The sequence below is a fragment of the Suncus etruscus genome, chromosome 11, assembly GCF_024139225.1.
Source record: "Suncus etruscus isolate mSunEtr1 chromosome 11, mSunEtr1.pri.cur, whole genome shotgun sequence".
In the NCBI taxonomy this organism is placed as follows: Eukaryota; Metazoa; Chordata; class Mammalia; order Eulipotyphla; family Soricidae; genus Suncus; species Suncus etruscus.
Genome location: NC_064858.1, coordinates 89,582,299 through 89,587,936, shown reverse-complemented (window position 1 = coordinate 89,587,936; position 5,638 = coordinate 89,582,299). Strand labels below are relative to the sequence as shown.

Sequence of the window (5,638 nt, the reverse complement as noted above, 5' to 3'; positions counted from 1 at the left end):
GAGAAGGGGGCAGTACAAAGGTGATGTCAGTCATACTTTTTGGCGCGAAGGCCCATACAAGGCAAGGATATATTTCAGGCTTCAAGGAACAAAGAAAGTAAATCATGCTCTAAATAGGGAAGTGGGCAGTGGGCTAGGGGGCTGGATGACCTTCAAGTTATGATGAACGTGCTGTTTCTATGGAAATTTCTAGTGACCTTCTAGCTGCATTCCTAATTGCTTGACTATCAGGAGGTGGTGCAAGATGTGCTTGCCTCAGTGATCTTGAACAGACAATGTAGCATACACTTATTGATAACAGCCTAGTTCACTCCGGAATGTGGTCTTAAGGAGTGGGGCCTTGTTTCTGATAACGGTACCGGACAGTGTTGCTCTCCTCCGGGCTAGAGTTAATTATATCCTGCAGCTGCACATTCCTTTCTCTTTAGCTCAAAAACTTACAGCAAGACTGCATGTAGCCTTTAGGTAAAAGGCTGGACTATGGCAGAAAGAACAGCAAAATGGCCTCAAACAAGTCACAGTCCCCAACATCTCCCCCTTTCTCTTCTAATAAAAGAAGGAAAGTCGTGAACGGGTGGAAGAACCGTGTCTTAGGCTACAAGGTTTGACCAGGTCGGACACGGCCAAAGCCGCATTTAAAAGGTGGCTACAGACGCCGTGGGTGCGCGCAGAGATCCGAATTATGCGTTGTAGCCTTTTTGGGCCGTGCCCTAACTGGGACCTTGCTAATCCCGTCGTAGGTATCTCCACAGCCGAGAGCACAAGTGACGGAGTGAACTCCGTCTGTTAGCTATGCGCTCTATCTCCTGGAAACTTAGTGGCTGGAAAGGCGGCTTGGTGACTAAAGCCAAGTTTTCACAGGAGTCACGCGGGGTTAGACGCTGGTAGTTGACCTGAATAGAGGTTTTTGCTGTTTCATTTACCTGATTCTTAATAAAGGCAGTGATTTTGCGGAAAATCCATGGGCCAAGAGAAAAGAGCAGCATGAGGCTAATAAGAGGGCCCAAAATAGTGGACAAGATTGTGTGGAGCCAAGGGGAAGAGAAAAACCAATCCCGGTACCAACCTTGTTCTTCATTGAAATGTTTTTGAAAATTTTTTATACCATCACCAATATGTTGAACGCTGTCTCTAACTAATCCAGTTTTGTCTTTAAAAATACAACATTGTTCCTTAAGGGCTACACAGACTCCCCCCTCTTTCATAAGGGCAAAATATAGAGCACGACGATTTTGAAGAACTACATCAGCAAGGGAACTAACAGTATCGTAGGGGTTGAGGAGAGAAGCTAAGCTAACAGCGTTCATAATATGGGTCTGTGAGGGCTAGAGCAGAGGCATTTATAATATTTAAAATAACTTGAGAGGAGGAGGATGGGCCAGAAGGCAGAGTTTGTAGCTTACAACTTGCTCAACAGTGAGTTAATGACGCTGAGGCTGAACTTTACAGAGAAGAAGTTCAGAGTTATTGGTGTAGATAGGAGATTTAAACGTTGTGATGCTTTTATAAAACGGCGAAACCGGTGAATTGCAGATTTAACAGTGTTCATAGCTGGTGTTGGAGAGCGCTTGGGCAGAGGCATTGACCATTTGCAGGATGAGGTTCAAGGTGGAAACCGGACCAACAGGTTTGATGGTTATTCTAGGCATTAACAAAGCTAAAACATAACAATCATGATAAGCAAGAAACATTTTAGTAACAATATGGGGAGAAAATCTAGTGGAACAAACAAAATAAGTGGAGTTGGGGGCTTCAATGAAGATGGAAGAGTTGTTAACAATAATGGTTTGATTGCAAATGTCTGATTGTTGAACAGGCGGGCACATATATGGTTCGAGCAAGCAAAGTTCCACGACCGTGACTTGTTTGCAATGGAGGTTGTTGGTGGCAATGGTGGGCAACCAAGGCAGCTAGGCAGAGTGTCTAATTCAGCATTGTCAAAGGTGGAGTCAGTTAGAAACAGGTTTGCAGGAATGGCGGCTAGCAGGAGGTTTATAAGAAAACAGCTTGGCAGGAGGCAAAATGGTTACTTTATATAAAAATTAAGAATTTACTTAGTTCTTTGGCCTGGGTTTACAGGCAGAAAACATTAGCAATTTACATTACACTAGTTATTTTTGAATACCACGGGAATGTTATTTGACTTTTGTTAGACTTTGGCATAAAAGAAAATTTATAATTAACAATTGCTAATAAAAAAAATTTTTTAAACAATATAAAGGATTTTTCTTAAACTTCTAGTTATTATGTTAAAGCTGGATACTATTTTTTAGCCATAAATACATATTTTATAGGCCTGAACTTACACATAGCAGGAAAGCCGGGTGACTGCAAAGTCCAGAAATTCTCCAGGGAAAAGTTATCCCCGATGGCCATTGAGAAATCTGGGGTTTGCCATCCCCCACACCTTCCGCCATGTTCTTAGAAGGACAAAGCTAGCTTAATACATAATTTTTAACACATGATTTTTAGTTGCAAGATGCCAGTTTGTGAACTGACCAGACTGAACTAGGTTGAAAAAATTAATTGAAATTTGAAAAATGGATAAGGCTTTAAAAATTGTATTATTATAAAATGTAGAGATAACAAATAAACAGACAAAACAAAACAACACTAAACACAACATTTTACACTTGTGGCCACTTTCATTCATCACAACAGACAGATAAACAGATAAAAGGATTGATTTAAGACTTATTTATAAAAATTGACAAGCGCTTTTAAATATTTAGCTAGCATGTTTGTGAGAAGAAAAAAAAATTTTTGTAGAAAAACTTTTTTAGTTTTGAGAAGTACTTAATGTAGATGGAGTGGAACTTTGCTGAAAATAAATTTTAAGGTTTAGATTTAACACAAAACATTTTTAAAACAATTTTAATTTGAAGTTTAAAACATTAAGTAAAATGGTGAATGAGCACTGTAGAAGGAGTCTCTACTTGGAAGTATGAAATGATTTGCTGTAAATGAATAGGTTTTCTTTAAATTGGTTTTGCAGTAGAACAGTAAGACAGCTGCAATAAAGTGTTAAAATTTTTATGATTAAACACAATAGCATGAACTATGATTATTAAAGGTATAAAAACTGATTTTAAAAAACAAACAACTGTTTTTACTATGAAGACTTTATGTGAATAATTTGTAAAAATATTATATACCAAATTAACTGAATGCTTAGATTATTATAAAATATAGTTAAAGACATCTGATGCATTTACACACCTAGAACTTAAGACTAAAATTATATTTAATACTAGTTAATTTGCTTATAAAGTTTAGTTACTTTTATATATTACTTATAAAATTATATATAATATATTTTTCATTTATATTATTTTTTCACTGCGACACAAATATACAGATTTGTATAATGTGCTGATATTTTGAATGCACTTAAAATAATAGTTCTTTTAATGCAGAAATAAAGAACAACCATTGCTGTAGCACAAAGTTAAAACTAAGGGTACTATAAAGCACACCTAGGTGTTTACTGTGCATTAAATTAACTATATTGTTTAAAAAGGCTAACTACATTATTTTTCACATAATTTTGTAAATACTTTAAAAATTAAAATAAAACTTTTAATAGAAATATAAGACTTAAATTTAACACTTTTTTGTTCGTTTGGATTTTAAAACACAAAGAAGTTTTTCTTTTACCAATATTTTGTTATTTGTAAAGTGACAGAATTATGACCTTGGTGTAAAATTTTCTGAGAGGCATGAAAAAAAATTTATTGCCCTTATCTTCCTGTTGCTTTTTAATGTTTTAATAATTACTTTACACCACTTAATGCACTAAACCTAATAACACATATCTGACGAAGTGTAGGGCTGACAAGGTGAAGCAGAGTCTTTCACTGATAACTCGGGGAGGGGCCAGCACAGTTAACAGCAGGAAGGCTAGAGGCAAATTATTTACAGTCCGCAGGGTGTAATGATATAGAGGAAAAAAAGCAATCTTTTAAGATTAATTACTAATTTATTGGAATTAGAGGGAATGGCAACCGAAGAGGGGAGTCTGGGTTGCAAAAGCACCATGGGGATCATGGTTTTATTAATTGATTTGAGAATATGCAAGAGATGCCACTTTTCAGATTTCTTTTGAATAACAAAGATTGGGTATTTCAAGGTGAATTGGAAGGCTTAAAGTGGGAGTGGCAGGGCCTGAGCTGGCTGTTTCCCAAGGCTGGCAGGAAAGAGGCTGAAGGAGGCTGAGGACTGGTTTGAGCAAAATGTACTGAGTAAAAGGTACATTAGGCTCAGAAGTTTTAACAGCAAAGTGTAGATATCGCAAGGTTTTATGGCTTAGCAGATGATACTTTGTAATTATCCTGCTCACTGTGCCCTTAGAATTTTTTGTAGGCACTGCAGCAGTTTCTGTTTTATGGCACTCAGCCTCACTTTTATTAGTTTGTTCCTTTGAATTCTCAAGATGGGGGGCCTGGCTGTGGAATTCAGTGGGCAGAGGACAGACAACTATAGATTTAGGAGGGTGGGGGAAAGCCTGAAGGGCAGAAACTTGTGAATTAAGAGAAGCAGCCTGTTTTTGAAGGCTTAAGATTTGTTTAAGATTTTCAATTTGGCCAAGTAGTTTCATTTCTATAGCTTTAAGAGGGGGAGCGGTGAGAGGAGGGAATCTGCCATGGTTAGGGACTGAGCGTCTTGGGCATTTAGAATTTTTCCCCTGGGGTGCGGGGGATCAGTGGGAGGCGTTTGAGAAGGTAGCTGCGGAGGCTGCTGAGCAGGCGGGGGGGGGGGGGGAGACTTTTTCCATTAGGGAGAAAGACAGGAAAGGTAGCGCTGGTTTTTGAGCTAAGAGCATTATCAAGTTTGTTAGAGAGGTGAGACACCATGGATGTAATTGTGGTGAGTTGGGAACTCAAGTCAGAAAAGGGGGGGGGAGGGAGAAAGCAGCAACAGTTTGTTGCCGCGTGTGGGGGAGCTGCTGGAATGCTGGCTCTGGGGAGCGACTTCCAAGCACAGAGGGCAGCAAGAGCCATGTTGGCAAGCTGGGACCTGGAAAGTGTGTGCTGTACCTTTAAGGTATGAAAAGAGGCGAGGCCAGCTATAAGAGCTTAGAGATCAGGATTCCTGCCTATTTGTAAGGGCTTTGCAGCGAAAAAAAAAGTTAACTTCCCAAGAGACAAAGAGTTCAGCTTTTAGATTCTAAGCAGGAGAGCGTGTAAGGGGCTTGGGGGCCATAGGAGGTTACGGCTTGAAACGGCTCTTTGAGGCTTTTCCAATTAAAGGCTTTGTATTGTTGCAATTGCTGGCTAAGGAGGGGAGGGTGGTGAGGGGAGTAAAGGTTTTGGTGGAACAGGGACGGAGCTGAAGCTAGGGAAGTGAAGGGCTGTTTAGGATTTTGCACAGAGGGTGCAGCGGCAGAAGTAAAGATGAAGGGTCAGAAGAGGAAGGAAACTGAGAGACAGAGTCAGAGCGAGAGGGAGCCCAGGAACACTAGATTTTTGGCAAACATCATGAACAAACATTAAAAAATTACAAATATCTTTTTTGGTAACCTCTATATGTCTGCGTTTCAATTCAGACTGTATATCTCGAATGAATTTAAGCTCAGTACTCAATGCGGCACCCATGGTAGCGGATCCTATGGATGAAGCCCCAAAAGCCAATCAGGGGC

At 39.4% G+C, this 5,638-nt stretch overlaps 1 non-coding gene across 1 annotated transcript; it reads right to left on the bottom strand.

The window, feature by feature from the left end:
* Positions 1-3,365: 3,365 nt before the first annotated feature.
* On the bottom strand, positions 3,366-3,495 carry LOC126023110 (small nucleolar RNA SNORA22). Its single transcript, XR_007500322.1, has one exon. It is a non-coding gene; the product is annotated as a small nucleolar RNA SNORA22 (small nucleolar RNA).
* Positions 3,496-5,638: the final 2,143 nt, after the last annotated feature.